We start from the raw sequence: 22,965 nt of genomic DNA on the forward strand, positions 1-22,965 counted from the left end.
CTTTCATTTGAATTCAAAGGACAAGCTACTGTAAATGAACTGTGCTTACTTGTGTAGTGGCGAAATAAATTGTATCTTGAGATGTTATATTTTCACATCGCCACATCTCGTCACATAAAACACTGATTTGAGTAACCAAAGAGGCCAAGAGCCATTTATTTGCCGATGTATAATAAATAACTACGCATTGTAATGATGTATTTTGACGATTTACAAGGAGAAATGAATCCGGCGCCACTGACGTGCCTAAGAAACTATAGACTAATTCAACGCGCATGTAAAAACATGGATATTAAAGACAGACGCTGAAGACATTTGAATATTACAAAAAAACAAGTGCGCAACCCATCGTCCACTGCCGGACGATATCACTCTCTTTTTGTCTCCTGTATAATACGGACGCAACATTACATAGGCTTCATTATAAGATTTGTAATTTGTTTAAATCTATTGAGAAATACAGTTACTTTGTTGCATGTGAGACTAGTATATGTGAAAAACGCAGAATGGTTAATGGATGGACATTTCTACGTGATTTCTAAACTTTTCAAACCACTCAAGCTCTGTCATTATTATTGACGTGAGTGTTAACATGTTATATACACGTTAAGTCCAAGTTGTTAATTATAGTGTCAATTACTCGAAATTTGTGTTTGCTTAATCATTTACTTTCTATGTGCCAAGTTTTTTACAGAGCCAACAGTGTCCAACGTGTCATTGTACGGACAGAACAGTCGAGGCCGACGTTTAACATACCCCACTTGTAATATTGGAATTTCTTAGCAAACTTTACTTCTCTAATCGCACATCGCTCACACAAAGTCTCGCTGTTCCACAATAATACGCGGCGCTTTCTAAACGGGAAATGGAGTCATGCAAGTATATGTTGCTTCCCCTTCTCAATCTGATGCATAATAATAATGATAATAATAATAACAATAACAATATTTCCTTAAAGAACAGGGACTTGAGTGAAAATCATAGCTAATCCTCTTGTTTTTAACTTCATGTGGGACCGGTGATGGAAATTTTCTGGAAAAGGTAGACGAAGAGAATACTGGTGACTACCAACAGAACGGTAAAATACAATTGGTGGCCGTAATTGCAGTTCCGAGTCGCTGTTTCAAGACAACGCAAAGTGAGTAGAATCCTTTGCGAAAACACCGCTTCCGTAGTGCATTTTCTGACTTTCAAGTGCTGTGCACATTTAAAATGCAGCTTTCCCGCCAAACCCCGTTTCATTTCTTAAATTTATTCAGATTAGTTATCTCAAAAACGTTTCTTTGCAATTTTTAAAGTCAATTTTATTGAAGTGCAAAATTTTTATTGTTTTACTGTAATTGTCTGTATATGTTCTCTTGTTGTCATTCTTGTCATTCAAATCCAAGATGGTGGAAATACAGCGTTGGTGGCGGACAGCAGCGTTGTCTTCAATCGTTTACATTTAGTGGAATCCATATGGTCTTTTTCGTGCGATGCTATTCAATTTCCATTGCCGCCAGTGACAATTGACTCTTTTAGTAACTCAGAGATGACACCCCGTGTGTGCAGTACAGTAGTGTATCTAAAACATATTACCAGTGATTATATCGCGAAATCTTTAGTTGCAAACATGGCAGAAGACAAGCGAGTGGATAATTCCGCAGATGAATTTTCCGAAACAAACACGGGCACATACCAGCGCCGCTCGCGTTTAATTTCTGACCGCCCAGAGTCCCGGCAAGGAGTGTTAAATATCGAGGACGAGGAGTGTGAGCTAAGATTCGGACAAACATCGAATATAAGTCAACTAGGTACACCTGATATGTTTTTTGAAATGTGGCAGAGAAGTAAACGGGAACGTGATGAGAAGAAAAGGGCGCGGGACGAGAAACAAGGCTTGTTATTCTCCAATTTAAAATCGGACATGGAAACTAAATTTGACTCTGTCATTTTATCGCCTATTTTCTTGATATTGACTTTAAGTAAAATCAGCCACATTAGAAGTCTTAGCTGCTCACGGAACTTCAAGAGAGAGTCTGTAGCGAGTAAGTTTGTTGACCTCACAAGACACTACTTGGTATTTTTTAAGCGTCTTCGCCGCCTCAGACTGGTCAGCGGTTACTTGAAACTGCGGTTGGTAGGCCATTGATTTCATGCCATTTTCCAACTTCACAATTTGGCCTGCTACCGTGAAAATGTTACTATCTATTTTTGATTTCTGCACGTAAGTCGGTTTTAACCGCATCTACTTCATGTTCGAGACCTTGTTTTAGTTCGTCCTTTACCGAATCTATCTTGCTTTCCACAGCACCAAATTTGGTTTTCATATTACCCTTTACTGAGTCGATTTCTGCCGGTAACTGTAACCATTATTATTTTGTGAAGACAAAGAAATACGTGCCGCTCTGATAAACAGATGTTTTTGTTTTGTCAGACTAGAAATATACAGGGTGGTCCATTGATCGTGACCGGGCCAAGTATCTCACAAAATAAGCTTGAAACGATAAAACTACAAAGAACGAAACTTGTCTAGCCTGAAGGGTGAAAACAGAAGTCGCTACGGTTGGCCCGCTAGATGGCGCTGCGCCATAGGTCAAACGGATATCAACTGTGTTTTTTTTAATAGGAACCCCTATTTTTTATTACATATTCGTGTAGTACGTAAAGAAATATGAATGTTTTAGTTGGATCACTTTTTTCGTTTTGTGATAGATGGCGCTGTAACAATCAGAAACATATGGCTCACGATTTTAGACGAACAGTTGGTAACAGGTAGGTTTTTTAAATTAAAATACAGAACGTAGGTACGTTTGAACATTTTATTTCGGTTGTTCCAGTGTGATACATGTACCTTTGTGAACTTATCATTTCTGAGAACGCATGCTGTTACAACGTGATTACTTGTAAATACCACATTAATGCAATAAATGCTCAAAATGATCTCCGTCACCCTCAATGCATTTGGCAATACGTGTAATGACATTCCTCTCAACAGCGAGTAGTACGCCTTCCGTAATGTTCGCACATGCATTGACAATGCGCTGACACAAGTTGTCAGGCGCTGTCGGTGGACCACGATAGCAAATATCCTTCTACTTTCCCCACAGAAATAAATCCGGGGACGTCAGATCCGGTGAACATGCGGGTCACGGTATGGTGCTTCGACGACGACCAGTCCACCTGTCATGAAATATGCTATTCAATACCGCTTCAACCGCACGCGAGCTATGTGCCGGACATCCATCATGTTGGACGTACATCGCCATTCTGTCATGCAGTGAAACATCTTGCAGTAACATCATAAGAACATTACGTAGGAAATCAGCATACATTGCATCATTTAGATTGCCATCGATACATCCATCATGTTGGAAGTACATCGCCATTCTGTCATACAGTGAAACATCTTGCAGTAACATCAGTAGAACATTACGTAGGAAATCAGCATACATTGCATCATTTAGATTGTCATCGATAAAATGGGGGCCAATTATCCTTCCTCCCATAATGCCTCACCATACATTAACCCGCCAAGGTCGCTGATGTTCCACTTGTCGCAGCCGTCGTGGATTTTCCGTTGCCCAATAGTGCATATTACGCCGGTTTATGTTACCGCTGTTGATCAATGACGCTTCGTCGCTAAATAGAACGCGTGCGAAAAATCTGTCATAGTCCCGTAATTTATGTTTTGCCCAGTGGAAGAACTGTACACGACGTTCAAAGTCGTCGCCATGCAATTTATGGTGCGTAGAAATATGGTACGGGTGCAATCGATGTTGACGTAGCATTCTCAACACCGATGTTTTTGAGATTCCCGATTCTCGCGCAATTTGTCTGCTACTGATGTGCGGATCAGTTGCGGCAGCAGCTAAAACACCTACTTGGGCATCATCATTTGTTATAGGTCGTGGTTGACGTTTCACATGTGGCTGGACACTTCCTGTTTCCTTAAATAACGTAACTATCCGGCAAACGGTCCGGACACTTGGATGATGTCGTCCAGTATACCGAGCAGCATACATAGCACAAGCCCGTTGGGAATTTTGATCACAATAGCCATACATAAACACGATATCGACCTTTTCCGCAATTGGTAAACGGTCCATTTTAACACGGGTAATGTATCACGAAGCAAATACCGTGCGCACTGGCGGAATGTTACGTGATACCACGTACTTATACGTTTGTGACTATTACAGCGCCATCTATCACAAAGCGAAAAAAGTGGTCCAACTAAAACATTCATACCACAATTACGGATATCAGACGCCAAGTGCACTGGCCGCTGACATCCACGGCAGCGCGAGCGGGAACAGTCAGGGAAATGCGAACTGGCAGCCAAGCGACGGAAAGAATAATGGCAACTATAGGAATGTAAACCATCGGAACAGACGTAACAATAATTACAGACACAACCCCATTTATAATGACAATTCGAAAAACTATGGCAATGGCTACAAACGAAATAGATACGGCATCGGTTACCAACGTAACAACTACGTTGGGAACCAATACGGCGATCAAAACGATGGAGGCGACCAAAATGGGTCGCGAAATCATAACAATTTTCAGTAGCACAACCAAGTCATGCAATACCAACAAAGTGCGCCACCACAGCAAGCAACGAATGCAAATAATCAGCATCAGTTTACACAAAATGAGAAGCAGTGTGGAACATACAATACGCCCATATTCTACACCCAAGTCAGTACGCCACCGAACTTTAATTTTACTAACTAACCGGAATTCGTACCAACGGGAACATGGTATCCAAGCTCTACCGTGACGATAACTGAAGCCAATAGCACGAGCGCTACGTCAATCGGTAGCAGCTCAGCACAAAGGAAAGCGGAAAACTAGAAGCAGCAGGTCCAAGCCTCCGTGGGTTGGCTGCGGAATACGCAGGGGGCGACAATAAATCTCATACGCTATGATCAGAACTCAAAGCGACAGAAGACTTATTGGAAGACCGAGTACAAGCTTCTGCTCAGATATATATCATAACAATTATTGATACAGGTGCGAACGTGAATGCAATGTCGTTGTGTGTTTTCAGAAAAGTATCTGCATTAATCAAAGTACCCATTTTACCTGTTCAAGGCAGTACAGTCACCGGTGCTGTCGGCTCCACGATTCAAAGAGTAAACCTTCAAACTCAAATACCAGTCCGAATAGAATCAGTGACAATCGCATGTGTGTTTTTAGTCGTGTGTTTTTAATCGTGAAAAATCTATCCATTCCTTGCATACTCGGTATGGAGTTTCTCTGCAAGACAAAAGCAGTAATTGATATTTATAACGGTACATGCAAGTTAAGAGTCAACGAGAAAGCAATTATGGTTCAACTTTTGCGGGTCGACAATGTCATGTTTTGATGCGCCGACTGTACCGGAAGGGTAAAGTATGCAAAGATCACCTATTGCATTTCAACAACACATTGCCGATTGTGACGAAGACGAGCAAGATTGTGACGAAGACGAGCAAATACCGGCTCAAGAAGAAATAATTCGTAAAACCATGGAATCACGTGAACTAACAGACGCCAAATAGCAAGACTTATTCCATCTTTTAATGAGATATTCACGCGTAATTTCTACCAAGCCAGGGATAATAAGAGATTTTGAGTTCGACATGAAGGTCGTTCCCATTCTGCAAGACCACCTATGCGGTTCCACAATCCAAGAAGGCAGCCATTAGAGACGAGATAAGAAAGATGATCAAGTGGAACATTATCCCAAACTCTGATTCACCCTATTGCAGCCCCATTAGTTCTTGTTGTAAAGGAAGATGGCAGTATAAGGTTGGTACTGGACGCTCGCAACACTGATAAAGTAATATCACTGGTTTGTAAGAGGCCTGAACCGCTCGAAGAGCAATTACAGAAATTTAGAGGTGTAAGGTATCTGTCTAGTGTTGACCTAACAAGGGAACCTCCCCATCGCACCCCCCTCAGATTTAGTTATAAGTTGGTACAGTGGATAGGCCTTGAAAACCTGAACACAGATAAATCGAGAAAACAGGAAGAAGTTGTGTGGAACTATGAAAAAAATAAGCAAAATATTCAAACTGAGTAGTCCATGCGCAAGATAGGCAACATCAAGGAGAATGCGGGCTCAGTAGCGCCGTGATCCCGTGGTTAGCGTGAGCAGCTGCGGAACGAAAGGTCCTTAGTTCAAATCTCCCCTGGAGTGAAAAGTTTAATTTTTTATTTTCAGACAATTATCAAAGTTCAGGTACTCACACATAATCAACTTCGCTCTCCAAAATTCCAGGACATGTTCAGATTTGCGCGTCTCGTATTTCAGTGAGTGTTTCTTGATTATCAGAGTAGCTCATCAGAAGATTATCTTGGGAATTTGTCACCGTATAGAGTAGGGTAAACATAGTCATGTGTAGGGACTGTGGTTGTTGTGAGCGGACGCAAGGAGAATTGGCCACTCTTCGGGGGCAGGTGGAGGCTTTGTCTGTTAGGCTCATCGAGCTCGAGGCGCAGGCGTCGGCTCGTAGTGGCGTTGGGGCAACTGTGGTGAGACCTATGCCTACTTCGGTGGCCTTGGAATCACATGGAACCCCTGATGTCGCTGCGTCTTCCGGCAGTGAGCATCTTACCGGTCAGCCATCCCTCCAGGGTGAATGGCGGACAGTGGTGGGCTCGCGCGTGCCTGGCCGAAAGGCGAAGGTGGGATCTGGCCGCGTGGCAGCTGCCTTACCCCTTTCCAACAGGTACGGGGTGCTTCCTAGTGGTGATGACATCGTTTCCGAGCCACCACAGGATGCCTCGCCTGTTGGGCCAGTGGCCGATTCTCCGGCAAGGTCCCGACAGTCACAGAGGGCGGGCCTATTAGTTATAGGGAGCTCCAACGTTAGGCGGGTTATGGAGCCCCTCAGGAAAATAACGGGTAGGTCGGGGAAGAATGCCAGTGTGCACTCGGTGTGCTTGCCGGAGGGTCTCGTCCGTAATGTGGAGGAGGCCCTTCCGGCAGCTATTGAACGCACTGGGTGTGACCGGCTGCAGATAGTAGCACATGTCGGAACGAATGACGCCTGCCGCTTGGGTTCTGAGGCCATCCTTGGTTCCTTCCGGCGGCTGGCTGATTTGGTGAAGACAACCAGCATCGCACGCGGAGTGCAAGCTGAGCTTAATATCTGCAGCATAGTGCCCAGAGTCGATCGCGGTCCTCTGGTTTGGAGCCGTGTGGAGGGTCTAAACCAGAGGCTCAGACGACTCTGCGACTATAATGGTTGCAAATTCATCGACCTCCGTTATTGGGTGGAGAACTGTAGGGCCCCCCTAGACAGGTCAGGCGTGCACTACACACCGGAAGCAGCTACTAGGGTAGCAGAGTACGTGTGGCGTGCACACGGGGGTTTTTTAGGTTAGAGGGACCCCCCCTTGGGCGAAACGATAAAATACCTGACGGCTTACCAGAGAGAACATTATCATCGTTGATAAAGAACGTCCGTCCTCAGAGACCAAAAACAGGAAAAGTTAACGTAATATTGGTAAACTGCAGGAGTACCCAGGGCAAGGTTCCTGAATTAGTATCTCTTATTGAAGGAAATAGTGCGCATATAGTATTAGGAACGGAAAGTTGGTTAAAACCGGAAGTGAACAGTAACGAAATCCTAGACACAGAATGGAATATATACCGCAAGGATAGGATAAACGCCAATGGTGGAGGAGTATTTATAGCAGTAAAGAATTCAATAATATCCAGTAAAGTTATTAGCGAATGCGAATGTGAAATAATCTGGGTTAAGTTAAGTATAAAAGGTGGGTCAGATATGATAGTCGGATGCTTCTATAGACCACCTGCATCAGCAACCGTAGTAGTTGGGCGCCTCAGAGAGAACCTGCAGAACGTCGTGAAGAAGTTTCGTGATCATACTATTGTAATAGGGGGAGACTTCAATCTACCAGGTATAGAATGGGATAGTCACACAATCAGAACTGGAGCCAGGGACAGAGACTCTTGTGACATTATCCTGACTGCCTTGTCCGAGAATTACTTCGAGCAGATAGTTAGAGAACCAACTCGTGAAGCTAACGTTTTAGACCTCATAGCAACAAATAGACCGGAACTTTTCGACTCCGTGAATGTAGAAGAGGGTATCAGTGATCATAAGTCAGTGGTTGCATCAATGACTACAAGTGTAATAAGAAATGCCAAGAAAGGAAGGAAAATCTATTTGCTTAACAAGAGTGATAGGGCACAAATCGCAGAATATCTGAGTGACCACCATCAAACGTTCATTTCTGAGGAAGAGGATGTGGAACAAAAATGGAAAAAATTCAGAAACATCGTCCAGTACGCCTTAGATAAGTTCGTACCGACTAAGGTCCAAAGCGAGTGGAAAGATCCACCGTGGTATAACAATCATGTACGAAAGGTACTACGGAAACAAAGAAAGCTTCATCATAGGTTTAAGAGTAGTCGAATCATAGCTGATAAGGAAATGCTGAACGAAGCGAAAAAGAACGTAAAGAGAGCAATGAGAGAAGCATTCAACGAATTCGAACATAAAACATTGGCAAACAATCTAAACAAGAACCCTAAAATGTTTTGGTCATATGTAAAATCGGTAAGCGGATCTAAATCCCCTATTCAGTCACTCGTTGACCACGATGGCACCGAAACAGAGGACGACCAAAGAAAGGCAGAAATACTGAATTCAGTGTTCCGAAACTGTTTCACTGCGGAAAATCGTAACACGGTCCCTGACTTCAGCCGTCGCACGGACGCCAAAATGGAAAATATTGTAATAAACGATATCGGAATTGAAAAACAACTGCTATCACTTAGTAGCGGGAAAGCATCCGGACCAGACGAGATACCCATAAGATTCTACAGTGATTATGCTAAAGAACTTGCCCCCTTTCTATCAGCAATTTATCGTAGATCTCTGGAAGAACGTAAAGTACCTAGCGACTGGAAGAAAGCCCAGGTCGTTCCCATTTTCAAGAAGGGTCATAAATCAGATGCGAATAATTATAGGCCTATTTCGCTTACGTCAATCTGTTGTAGAATAATGGAACATGTTTTGTGTTCTCGTATTATGACGTTCTTAGATAATACAAATCTCCTTCATCATAACCAACATGGATTCCGCAAACAGAGATCATGTGAAACTCAGCTCGCCCTATTTGCCCAAGAAATTCACAGTGCCGTAGACACTGGCGAGCAGATTGATGCCGTATTCCTGGACTTCAGGAAGGCATTTGATACGGTTCCGCACTTACGTTTAGTGAAAAAAATACGAGCTTACGGAATATCGGACCAGGTTTGTGATTGGATTCAGGATTTCCTAGAAGAAAGAACACAACATGTCATTCTTAACGGTTCAAAATCTGCAGATGTAGAGGTAATTTCGGGAGTACCGCAAGGAAGCGTGATAGGACCTTTATTGTTTACAATATACATAAATGACTTAGTTGACAACATCGGTAGCTCCGTGAGGCTATTTGCAGATGACACGGTTGTCTACAAGAAAGTAGCAACATCAGAAGACTCGTACGTACTCCAGGAAGACCTGCAGAGGATTAATGAATGGTGCGACAGCTGGCAGCTTTCCCTAAACGTAGATAAATGTAATATAATGCGCATACATAGGGGCAGAAATCCATTCCAGTACGATTATGCCATAGGTGGTAAATCATTGGAAGCGGTAACGACCGTAAAATACTTAGGAGTTACTATCCGGAGCGATCTGAAGTGGAATGATCACATAAAACAAATAGTGGGAAAAGCAGGCGCCAGGTTGAGATTCATAGGAAGAATTCTAAGAAAATGTGACTCATCGACGAAAGAAGTAGCTTACAAAACGCTTGTTCGTCCGATTCTTGAGTATTGCTCATCAGTATGGGACCCTTACCAGGTTGGATTAATAGAAGAGATAGACATGATCCAGCGAAAAGCAGCGCGATTCGTCATGGGGACATTTAGTCAGCGTGAGAGCGTTACGGAGATGCTGAACAAGCTCCAGTGGCGGACACTTCAAGAAAGGCGTTACGCAATACGGAGAGGTTTATTATCGAAATTACGAGAGAGCACATTCCGGGAAGAGATGGGCAACATATTACTACCGCCCACATATATCTCGCGTAATGATCACAACGAAAAGATCCGAGAAATTAGAGCAAATACGGAGACTTACAAGCAGTCGTTCTTCCCACGCACAATTCGTGAATGGAACAGGGAAGGGGGGATCAGATAGTGGTACAATAAGTACCCTCCGCCACACACCGTAAGGTGGCTCGCGGAGTATAGATGTAGATGTAGATGTAGACATATGCAGGATTTGACAGTCTACACACGGAAAAATTTGAAAACGTTAAAAACATATGCTTTGACAGAGCACAGGGAAAACTGTGCGACTGTGAAACTGTTGCAGTCATTTATCGCCGTTTATGTGACAAACCCTTATGTTTTCATCACTTTTTTGGGAGCGATTGTGACATCCACAGGAAAACCTAAATCGGGCAAGGTAGAAGAATCTTTTCACCCATTCGCCAAGTGTACAAGTTAGGTGGGTCGACAACATATTCCTGTCATGTGACGCACATGCCGTCACCAGTGTCGTATAGAGCATACCAGACGTGTTTTCCTGTGGAGGAATCGGTTGACCTATGACCTTGCGATCAAATGTTTTCGGTTCCTATTGGAGAGGCACGTCCTTTCGTCTACTAATCCCACGGTTTTGCGGTGCGGTCGCAAAACACGGACACTAAACTTATTACAGTGAACAGAGACGTCAATGAACGAACGGACAGATCATTACTTAGCGAAAATAAAGAAAGTAAGAATTTCACTCACGGGAAGACTTGAACTAAGGACCTCTCGTTCCGCAGCTGCTCACGCTAACCACGGGACCACGGCGCTGCTGACCCCACACTTTCCTTGATATTACTTATCTTGCGCATGGACTACTCAGTTTGTATATTTTGCTTTTTTTTTTCACAGTTCCACACAACTTCTTCCTGTTTTCTCGATTGATCTGTGTTCAGTTTTTCAAGGCCTATCCACTGCGCCAACTTATAACTAAATCTGAGGAGGGTGCGATGGGGAGGTTCCCTTGTTAGTAGTAGCTACTGGCAAGTCCGGCTGTCACAACAATCGAGGAAGTACACTGCATTTATTTTCGCCGGCCGGTCGTATCAGTTCAAACTAGTTCCGTTTGGTTTGAATGTCAGTTTCGGAATCTTTATTGCGGATTACGTTCTGGAAGCAGAAATTTTAGACGACGACTTGCCAACTGCCACCACTTCATGGGAAAGGCACATCCAGCTGATCGAGAAGATATTCAGAAGGTTCACAGACTACGGAGTTACTGCCAACCTCAGGAAGTCAAAATTCGGGAAACAAGAGATCATATTTCTAGGCCACGTTATATCTTCAGGAGGAATTCGACCGGATCCCAAGAAACTTTCAGCTATAGAAAACTTTCCTACACCCACCACGAAACGCCAACTTAAAGGGTTCATCGGAATGGTGTCATTCTTTCGGCGTTTTCTATTCAGACAATGTCTTAACCATCCGTCACTACACAACCTGTTCAAAAAGAACGTTCCGTGGAACTGGACGTGCGAGTGTAAACGAGCTTTCAAGGAGATAAAAGAAGCATTACTCTATAGTTATACCATGAGCCATCCAAATTTAGATGAAGACTTCAGTATAATTTGCGACGCTTCCCTTCAGAGTCTAGGCGCTTGTGTCTTCGAGGAACAGTATGCAAACGGAGAGAAGAAAATCAGAATTATTAGTTTCTCGAGTCGCATACTGACGGAGTGTGAGCGAAACTACTCCGGAATCGGAAGGTTTAGCCGTCGTATGGGCATTTCGGAGATTCAGTTATATTTATGGCTGACAATTAGAAGTCTATTCCGATCACCAAATGCTTTGCCATTAAACCCCATATTAACCCAGAAACCATGGCAGACAGTAAGTACAGACCTCGCTGGACCGCTCCCGACAGGAAGAGGAGGTGCGAAATACCTTGTGGCACATCTAGATCTATTTACAAAACATATACGTTAGTACGCGACGAAGTCGTGAAACGCGCCGCCGATTATAGGAAGAATAGAGCAGGATTACCTCCCACGTTTCGGCAAACCGGAGGCCATACTTTCGGACAATGCCTCGAACTTTATCGGCAAACAATGAAAAGGTTTTCTCGCAAGAAACAACAAGCAATTTTTTATTTCGTAATTCAGACCACAGTCAAACTTGACAGAACGCGTATTTAAGGAATTCAACCGATTCATCCGCACATATATTCCGACACGCCAAACAAAATGAGTGGAATTTGTATCCCAGTTCGGGCAGATAGTCAACAACCTACCCGACATGTCAACCGGTTACACACCAGCAGAACTAATGTCGAATCAAAGGGAACGCAACGAGTGGATCGATCCTATAGCTAAAATTCAGAGTGATGAAGAAGAACTCGATGAAAAACTCAGACAGGCCATGATATCACTTACTGTTCATGCGAGTATCAGAAAGAGAGCACACGGTAAGAAGATCGGGGAAGTGGTAGACTACAAACTTAATGAAAAAGTGTTAGTGAGGACGCATTACAAACCTTAATTACTGTACCGTCTAAATAAAAAGTGGAGATACTTGTACGAGGGTCCATACAGAATTTTGCGCAAATCACACATTGGTTGCTGTCTGATAGCCGATCCCATTAAGAGGTATGCTTCAAGCCGAGGAAAGAATGACAATTGAGGAAAATTTTGCCGATCACATATACAAGAAGACCGCTGAAAGACAAGAAGAAGAATGAATCCAAGACTCAAGACAATGCCGCACAGAAAAGAGGAAAGAAGAAAAGAAAATTACTAAAGAAAGTCGCCGACCAGATTTACAGGAGAAATCATCGGATTAGTTTTAAGTTATTTATTAAGAAGATGAAGTCCTACGCGACTGATTGCCATGGATGATTTATATTGAGGTTTTATTTGAATACAAAGGAAGGACGTAGCCGGTGAGCCGACTTCCGACATTCTACATGATGAATTTTGTTAGATGTATGACGAAGATAATTTTATCCGAGGAACAAACGGCGCGACACGATGAAGAGAGAACAATTATATTTAACCACCGCATGTAATGACAGATACAGACGCGCGGATGATGAAAGAAACTCCAACGGCAAGTGAGCTAATGAACCACGTGGACTGAGCGGTAAGAAGAAAAACAAGGCAACGTACGACGTGACCATGACGGCAAACACGCCGGAATTTATGTCATTTGTTCCTTGACACGCCCAGCTTAAATATTTACGGATCGCCGCGCGAAGCGAATAATACATAGCGCAGGAAGACGGGATAATGCGACCACGCCTATTCAAAATGAAAGTTTCCACATATAAGGATATGATCAAGCTACTAGAATATTGAAGCGTTACAAGAACGAAGACCTAAGTCTTTTGCTATTTATCAAGAAGTGTGCAACCAATACAAAGGAGTGATACATGAGTGTACGAATTTAAATCTGTACTATTGGAAGCCAAATGTAAATACCACCACCACGAGGAGGCAACCTGATATAGACATTGTAAATAAAATGTAAATAGATTAGAAAATAGTATAAGAGGTAAATTTAGAAGTAATTTGATTTCATTGAGACTTTTGATGTGGCAGAAATGTCACAGAAATTTTTTTTTCGACTTCAAGATTTCAAAGAACTTTAACATTTTCATCTCACTGTGTATATATCCATGAATTCCTACCTATCCTATTCCCATCCTAGGCAACGGCCTTGCCGCAGTGGATACACCGGTTCCTGTGAGATCACCAAAGTTAAGTGCTGTTGGGCGTGGCCGGCACTTGGATGGGTGACCATCCAGCCGCCATGCGCTGTTGCCAGTTTTCGGGGTGCACTGAGCCTCGTGATGCCAATTGAGGAGCTACTCGACCGAATAGTAGCGGCTTCGGTCAAGAATACCATCGTAACGACCGGGAGAGCGGTGTGCTGACCCCACGCCCCTCCTATCCGCATCCTCCTCGGAGGATGACACGGCGGTCGGATGGTCCCGGTAGGCCACTCGTGGCCTGACGACGGAGTGCTATTCCCATCCTAAGTGAGCATCATTAGTTGAATGGAGGACATGTAAATGGAATGCTGACACACACTGGATGCAAAGGAAAAAACACTTCGTGACTCTGCGCATCTTCCAAATTTCTTTTAATCCTTTCGATAACTTTCGTTTCGCAATCGCGTGTTTTGTGATTCCACAATAGAGGAGACAAAACTCCTCCTTGTGGGCAGCCTCTAGTGGTCTTAATTACAATCTATTCATTCATCATGGTAGCCTCTACCTTCCTCCCACTAAGCATGGCCCTGGTGCACCTACATATAGTGGTCCCCTGGTCATGCACCTCTGCTACCCTTACCATGGAATCGAAGGTCGTGTTACTAAAGGCCCCCTCGACATCCAGGAAGATGCAGAGGGCTATTTCTTGGAAGTGAACTGCTTTTTCCACCTTCCCAACGAGCTGGTGGAGAGCTGTCTCACATGATTTACCTGGTTGGTATGTGTGTTGGTTCAGGTATAGAGGGATCCTACTTAGCCTTCTCCCCCCAACATATACATTAACCAGTTTTTCCCATGTTTTGAGAATGAAGGAGGACAGACTGATTGGTCTCATATCCTTGGCCTTGGTATGATCAATTCTCCCTGGCTTTGGGATGAAGACAACCTTCACTGCCCTCCAAGCACTGGGAATGATTCCTACTGAGTCCGCAGCTCGTGGTCGTGCGGTAGCGTTCTCGCTTCCCACGCCCGGGTTCCCGGGTTCGATTCCCGGCGGGGTCAGGGATTTTCTCTGCCTCGTGATGACTGGGTGTTGTGTGATGTCCTTAGGTTAGTTAGGTTTAAGTAGTTCTAAGTTCTAGGGGACTGATGACCATAGCTGTTAAGTTCCATAGTGCTCAGAGCCATTTGCACCATTTTTTGATTCCTACTGCTAGGCTAACCCTGAATAGTCTGCATAGGACTCTTATAAGCTTTCCTCCTGCCTGTTGCAGGAGAGCTGGATAAATTCTATCTGGGCCAGGCGACTTGAACCGTTGGAATGTTCCCACCGCCCACTGGATTTTGTTGAAGTTCACACACTCCATGGCCGATTCCCAGTCCTCTGTTCGAGTGCCTGAGAACCGTTGTCTCTCTGGGGTCACATACTGGTATGTGCTGTCCTGCAGAGAATATTGAGGAAGAGAGTTTTGAGGAGAAATTCCAGCATCGCATGTGCTGTCTTTGTATATTCCCCATCCTCCTTCCTCAACGTACCTCCTGGATTCGTTGGTACTCTAGTGAGAATCTTGTAAAGTCCGGCTTGTGCAGCTGTGCCCTCCACTTCCTCACAGAATGCCTTCCAGGATGCCTCCTTTGCTTGTCTTATTGCATGATTGTAATTGACAAGGGCCTCACGATATTTAGCCCATTGTCTTTGCGTTTCCAGTTTGTTATTCCACCAAGGAACACTCGAATTTGTACACTTCCTGGTGATTGTGGAGTTGTCCTGATATGAGGTCACTATGGCAGAGGTAACAGCCTCTGATACTTCCTCAAATTCTACTGGCTTCCTTATCAAGGTTTTAATTTCCGATAAGCCTAAGTCAAAGTCCCTCCTATATGTCTCCCGGTCTGTTTTCCTGGGATTCCTATAGGTCATGGTCTGTCCAATTCCCATTTCAACCTTGAATTTAATCTACATGTGGTCCAATGAGGATGGCTCCAACACCACATGCCATTGTTTGACATAGCTACCCATCGTCATGGAACCAGATGTTACGTCAATTACTTCTTCCCTTCTGCTATTCCTGAATGTAGGTTCATTGCCCCTTTTCAGGACCTCTAAGTTGTTAGCTAAGAGAAATTCAAGAAGGTACCCACCTCTACTGTTGGTGTCCTTGCTGCCCCACACTAGGTTGTAGGCATTGGCGTCGCATCCCACCAGCAGTTGATCACCTTGCCAATGGCATGTCTCTACCAATCTCCTCACCCCCAAGGGATGTCTTCGTAAGGAAGGTATGCTGAGGCCAAAATAATTTCCCTCACATTGCTGCATTTTCATGGACACTAAGTCCCTAGAGCAGAAATCCATCACTGGCATGAAAGAAATGCCATTTATAACAGGGATACAAGTTCTGAGTTTCTTAGATTCCTAGCATAGATCAGCTTACCTCCAATGCCTCCGAGGCCCGATACACCACCTTTGAATAAATAGAGTTCTTGTATCAGGGCCACGTCCACTTCCTGTCTCCCGAGGCAGCGGCTCAGGGCAGCAGAGGCCCCTTTACTGTGCTGCAGATTAACCTGCAGCACCCCCAGGCTCCATCTTACTGCCACCTTTGAGGTCTTTGAGTACCCTGACGGTGACCTGCGAGAACCCTAAAAGCAGTTTCAGGTCCTGCTCCTGCATCGCCTTCAAGGACTTCTCACCAACCTCCACCACCAGGATTCGTCCTTCTGGAGCAACATTCTGGTTTATCACTCTCCAGTCTTCTGTCGGGACTTTTGGGTTCTGGGCCCCTATTTTCCCGAACAGAGTCTTGGGAGGGACTTCCTTAAGGATCTTAGGTAACCATAATGATATCTTTGCGGTCTTAAGAAGCTCCGCTACCATCTTGACCAGCAGCTTCGCATCTTCCAATGGGCATATCATGGGCACCTTGTCTTTGAGCCATTCTACTGTTTGCACCCCCTCACAGATAAAAATGGGTGCACCACGATCTAGATAGACCCTCCTGAAGTTGGGAGCTGGGCCAGCGTCCCCCCCAATCGTTTCAAAGAGGGCCACCTGTACTAGGTCCTCCTGCTGCGAGGTGATGGCCACCAGTGGATAACCTTCCTAGATAACTGCCATCCTAAAAACAGATACTGCAGTACTATAGGTCTGTTTCCCTATTTCTTGCCTCAGTTTTTTCTGGACACGCTTATCCAGGGAGGAGGGAGTCTTTGATTCCTCCCTTATCCGCTTACTACTACCTGTCTTTGACGTTGTGGGGGTCTGCGTGTCCCCTTCAACCTGAGACTTTTTTCCTGGGGGTCTTAGGTTCTAGTCCATTTACTTCCCTCCACTTGTTTTTAGGAAGACATTTTTCCCTTCCTTTTTCCTCTGTTCCCTGAGTAGGATCCTCCTCTGGGCCCCAAACAAGCCTTTGATCTTAATCTGTTCTAGCTTTCTATAGTCATGTCCATATTGGTCCCACGAGATTTGGTGATCTAGAAGGTCCACACCACGAATTCCCTGGCGGTGTAAGGCTAATTGGTCAGGGAGGTCGCCCGGTATCCCTGAGGCTCCATTTGCGACACATCTTCCCATGTGCCATGCACCCCTCAGCACAGATCGCATCACACCGTGGGTTGGGTCAGGGAGTTGGGTAGGACTAGGAGTGGATAGGAAAGATGGGACGTTGTGGGACACCCTTAGTCTGATCCATTTTCTGAGCCCTTTCCGGCCCTCAGCTTCCCGCGGATACACAAGCCTCTCCACCCGCATGGGCAGTCCTTTGTCAAGGTGGTGTCCCCCGGAAAGGGATATAAGCTTAGTGTTAGGCAGAACTGACTAAGGTTTTCTTTATTGTTTCATGAAAAAAAACGCACCATAATGAACGCATGTCATGGGCATTCATCTACATGGACGAACATTTAACATAATGAGACTCCAGCTCTACAAAGTCCTTGTATTGCCCACCAAACCATGTCGAGATGAGGTGAGATAAGACCACGAACTACCATCGACCACCCACAGCGAAGAACGTCAAAGTGCTTTGTGTTCGTGTGCAACATGAAAGTTTATTAGTGTACATTTAAGCGATAAGCATATGCCGTGCAATTCGCACATAAAAAAAATCTACAGAAGAGTCAAAACCCCTGAACTAACTAAAACTTCGTACAACTATACAATGATTAATGTATAAGCCATCTACCTTTGATTTTAATGTTAGATTATAAGTTTCTCTCTTTTCGGCAGCACTGAATTTATTAAATTTAAGAATATGAAAACTAGATCAATCTGTTGTACAATTATATTTCATGGAATGAAGGTCACCGCATGTCCACTGACAGATGAACACAAATGACCGTGGCACCGACCACAATGAACTGAAGCTTAATAGTGCGAAAACGAAGGACTTTAAGGCATAAACACTTCTATGCACTTATTTGATAAATATTATGGATATTGTGATGTATATGTTATGTTAATTAATTTAAGAGTGCGATTTTGATAATTTACATGAATGCATGTACTGTGTGCAATAATAATAATAATGTCGTGTGACGAGGGCGTCCCGTCGGGTAGACCGTTCGCCTGGTGCAAGTCTATCGATTTGACGCCACTTCGGCGAGTTGCGCGTCGATGGGGATGAAATGATGATGAGGACAACACAACACCCAGTCCCTGAGCGGAGAAAATCTCCGACCCAGCCGGGAATCGAACCCGGGCCCTTAGGATTGACAGTCTGTCGCGCTGACCACTCAGCTACCGGGGACGGACTTCTGTGCAAAAAAACATCATTGGAATTACGTGTGGATCACGAGAATCCAGTAGGAGTTCTCGTTCTCCTGACGGGAGGCGATGAGATGTTGTATTTTCACACTGCCACATCTCGTCACATAAAACACTGATTTGAGTAACCAAAGAGGCAAAGAACCATTTATTTGCCAACGTATTTTATAACTACAAATTGTAATGATGTATTTTAACGATTTACAAGGAGATATGAATCCAGCGCCACTGACGTGCCTAAGAAACTATAGATTAATTCAATGCGCATGGAAGAACATCGATATTAAAGAGACACTCTGAAGACATTTGAATATTACACAAAAAAAGTGCGTAACCCTTCGTCCACTGGCGGACGAAATCACTCTCTTTTTATCTCCTGTATAATACGGACGTAACATTACATAGGCTTCATTATAAGATTTGTAATTTGTTTAAATCTATTGAGAAATACGGTTACTTTGTTGCATGTGTGACTAGTATGTGTGAAAAACACAGAGTGGTTAATGAATGGACATTTCTAAGTGATTTCTAAACTTTTCAAACTGCTCAAGCTCTGTCATTATTATTGACGTAAGTGTTAACATGTTATATGTACGTTAAGTCCAAGTTGTTAATTATAGTGTCAATTACTCTAAATTTGAGTTTGCTTAATTATTTGCAATCTATGTGCCAAGTTTTTACCGAGCCAACCGTGTCCGACGTGTCATTCTGCGGACAGAGCAGTCGATGCCGACGTTAACATACTACTTACATTCCCCCCTTGTAATATTCTTCAAACTCAGTTTTAAACTGGCCCTTGGTTACAATTTCAGTGCGAGTGACGTCCAGGAATTTCTTAGCAAACTTTACTTCTCTAATCGCACATCGCTCGCACAAAGCCTCGCAGTTCCACAATTGTCCGCGGCACTTTTTAAACGGGAAAGGGAGCCACGCAAGTATGTGTTGCTTCCTCTTCTCAATCTGATGCCTAATAATAATAATAACAATAATAATAATAGTCAGAATACACCAGAAGACATGACAATGTAGCAAAAATAATACATCAACAACTTGCCATACAACATAAACTAATAAAACAAGACGTTCCCACATACAAGTATGCACCACAAAATGTACTGGAGAATGATGAATACAAATTATACTGGAACAGAACCATTATAACAGATAAAACAACACCACATAACAAACCTGCCATCATACCAATAAAAAGAAGAAAACACAACTAATCGAAATATCCATACCCAATACAACAAATAAACAGAGGAAAACACGAGAAAAAATTGAAAAATACATCCAACTGGCTGAGGAAGTCAAGGACATGTGGCATCAGGATAAAGTTGACATTATACTAATTATACTATCAACTACAGGAGTCATACCACACAATATCCACCAGTACATCAACGCAATACAGCTACATCCAAACTTATATATACAACTACAGAAATCTGTAATTATTGATACATGTTCAATTACCCAAAATTTCCTAAATGAAATGTAACATATACCGTACAGTTAAAAGGAAGTCACGCTTGATCAAGGTCCGCGTCACTTTCCACTTTTAACCAGACATAACGTCTGAGAAAGGAAAGAATAATAATAATAATATTTCCTTGCATCAGAATCTCTTCAGTCCCACAATCGTATCCCGGCGTATTAAGCAAGTAGCAATACCTTCTTTGTGTCCACTTATAAAGCAAAACTCTTCTTCCCATATTCTTGGAAACTTCTTTTCACATATTTTCCTCCTAGTCATTGTTCTTGAGGGTACATCAGACATTACTTATTCCACTAAAAATTATATCACCAAATATGAGCCGGCCGGTGTGGCCGTGAGGTTCTAGGCACTTCAGTCTGTAACCGCGTGACCGCTACGGTCGCAGGTTCGAATCCTGCCTCGGGCATGGATGTGTGTGATGTCCTTAGGTTAGTTAGGTTTAAGTAGTTCTAAGTTCATGCCCCCCCCCCCCCCCCCACGAACCATGGACCTTGCCGTTGGTGGGGAGGCTTGCGTGCCTCAGCGATACAGATGGCCGTACCGTAGGTGCAACCACAACGGAGGGGTATCTGTTGAGAGGCCAGACAAACATGTGGTTCCTGAAGAGGGGCAGCAGCCTTTTCAGTAGTTGCAGGGGCAACAGTCTGGATGATTGACTGATCTGGCCTTGTAACATTAACTAAAACGGCCTTGCTGTGCTGGTACTGCGAACGGCTGAAAGCAAGGGGAAACTACAGCCGTAATTTTTCCCGAGGACATGCAGCTTTACTGTATGATTAAATGATGATGGCGTCCTCTTGGGTAAAATATTCCGGAGGTAAAATAGTCCCCCATTCGGATCTCCGGGCGGGGCTACTCAAGAGGACGTCGTTATCAGGAGAAAGAAAACTGGCATTCTACGGATCGGAGCGTGGAATGTCAGATCCCTTAATCGGGCAGGTAGGTTAGAAAATTTAAAAAGGGAAATGGATAGGTTAAAGTTAGATATAGTGGGAATTAGTGAAGTTCGTTGGCAGGAGGAACAAGACTTTTGGTCAGGTGATTACAGGGTTATAAATACAAAATCAAATAGGGGTAATGCAGGAGTAGGTTTAATAATGAATAAAAAAATAGGAGTGCGGGTTAGCTACTACAAACAGGATAGTGAACGCATTATTGTGGCCAAGATAGACACAAAGCCCATGCCTACTACAGTAGTACAAGTTTATATGCCAACTAGCTCTGCAGATGATGAAGAAATTGATGAAATGTATGACGAGATAGAAGAAATTATTCAGGTAGTGAAGGGAGACGAAAATTTAATAGTCATGGGTGACTGGAATTCGTCAGTAGGAAAAGGGAGAGAAGGAAACATAGTAGGTGAATATGGATTTGGGGGAAGAAATGAAAGAGGAAGCCGCCTTGTAGAATTTTGCACAGAGCATAACTTAATCATAGCTAACACTTGGTTCAAGAATCATAAAAGAAGGTTGTATACCTGGAAGAATCCTGGAGATACTAATAGGTATCAGATAGTTTATATAATGGTAAGACAGAGATTTAGGAACCAGGTTTTAAATTGTAAGACATTTCCAGGGGCAGATGTGGATTCTGACCACAATCTATTGGTTATGAACTGCAGATTGAAACTGAAGAAACTGCAAAAAGGTGGGAATTTAAGGAGATGGGACCTGGATAAACTGAAAGAACCAGAGGTTGTAGAGAGTTTCAGGGAGAGCATAAGGGAACAATTGACAGGAATGGGGGAAAGAAATACAGTAGAAGAAGAATGGGTAGCTCTGAGGGATGAAGTAGTGAAGGCAGCAGAGGATCAAGTAGGTAAAAAGACGAGGGCTAATAGAAATCCCTGGGTAACAGAAGAAATATTGAATTTAATTGATGAAAGGAGAAAATATAAAAATGCAGTAAATGAAGCAGGCAAAAAGGAATACAAACGTCTCAAAAATGAGATCGACAGGAAGTGCAAAATGGCTAAGCAGGGATGGCTAGAGGACAAATGTAAGGATGTAGAGGCTTGTCTCACTAGTGGTAAGATAGATACTGCCTACAGGAAAATTAAAGAGACGTTTGGAGAGAAGAGAACCACTTGTATGAATATCAAGAGCTCAGATGGCAACCCAGTTCTAAGCAAAGAAGGGAAGGCAGAAAGGTGGAAGGAGTATATAGAGGGTTTATACAAGTGCGATGTACTTGAGGACAATATTATGGAAATGGAAGAGGATGTAGATGAAGATGAAATGGGAGATAAGATATTGCGTGAAGAGTTTGACAGAGCACTGAAAGACCTGAGTCGAAACAAGGCCCCGGGAGTAGACAACATTCCATTAGAACTACTGATGGCCTTGGGAGTGTGGTGTCACCGCCAGACACCACACTTGCTAGGTGGTAGCTTAAATCGGCCGCGGTCCATTAGTACATGTCGGACCCGCGTGTCGCCACTGTCAGGATCGCAGACCGAGCGCCACCACACGGCAGGTCTCGAGAGACGTACTAGCACTCGCCTCAGTTGTACGACGACGTTGCTAGCGACTACACTGACGAAGCCTTTCTCTCATTTGCCGAGAGACAGTTAGAATAGCCTTCAGCTAAGTTAATGGCTACGACCTAGCAAGGCGCCATTAACCATTTGTAACGTTGCATGTACCTCAAGATAGAGTCTCACTTGTATCATCCAGAATGCTGTATACCAAAGGACAATATAAAAGTTAAGTGTTCTAGTAGCTACGTTCTTTTCTTTATCACATTCATTACGAATCCTGTTCCAGACTTAACGCCAGACGGCGTGAGTTGACGCGTGCCCTTTCGGCTACTTCACTGTGGACTTGCTGCCTTAACAGTCCACTACAGGGAGAGCCAGTCATGACAAAACTCTACCATCTGGTGAGCAAGATGTATGAGACAGGCGAAATACCCACATTCTTCAAGAAGAATATAATAATTCCAATCCCAAAGAAAGCAGGTGTTGA

This window comes from Schistocerca nitens, chromosome 8 (assembly GCF_023898315.1).
Source record: "Schistocerca nitens isolate TAMUIC-IGC-003100 chromosome 8, iqSchNite1.1, whole genome shotgun sequence".
In the NCBI taxonomy this organism is placed as follows: domain Eukaryota; kingdom Metazoa; phylum Arthropoda; class Insecta; order Orthoptera; family Acrididae; genus Schistocerca; species Schistocerca nitens.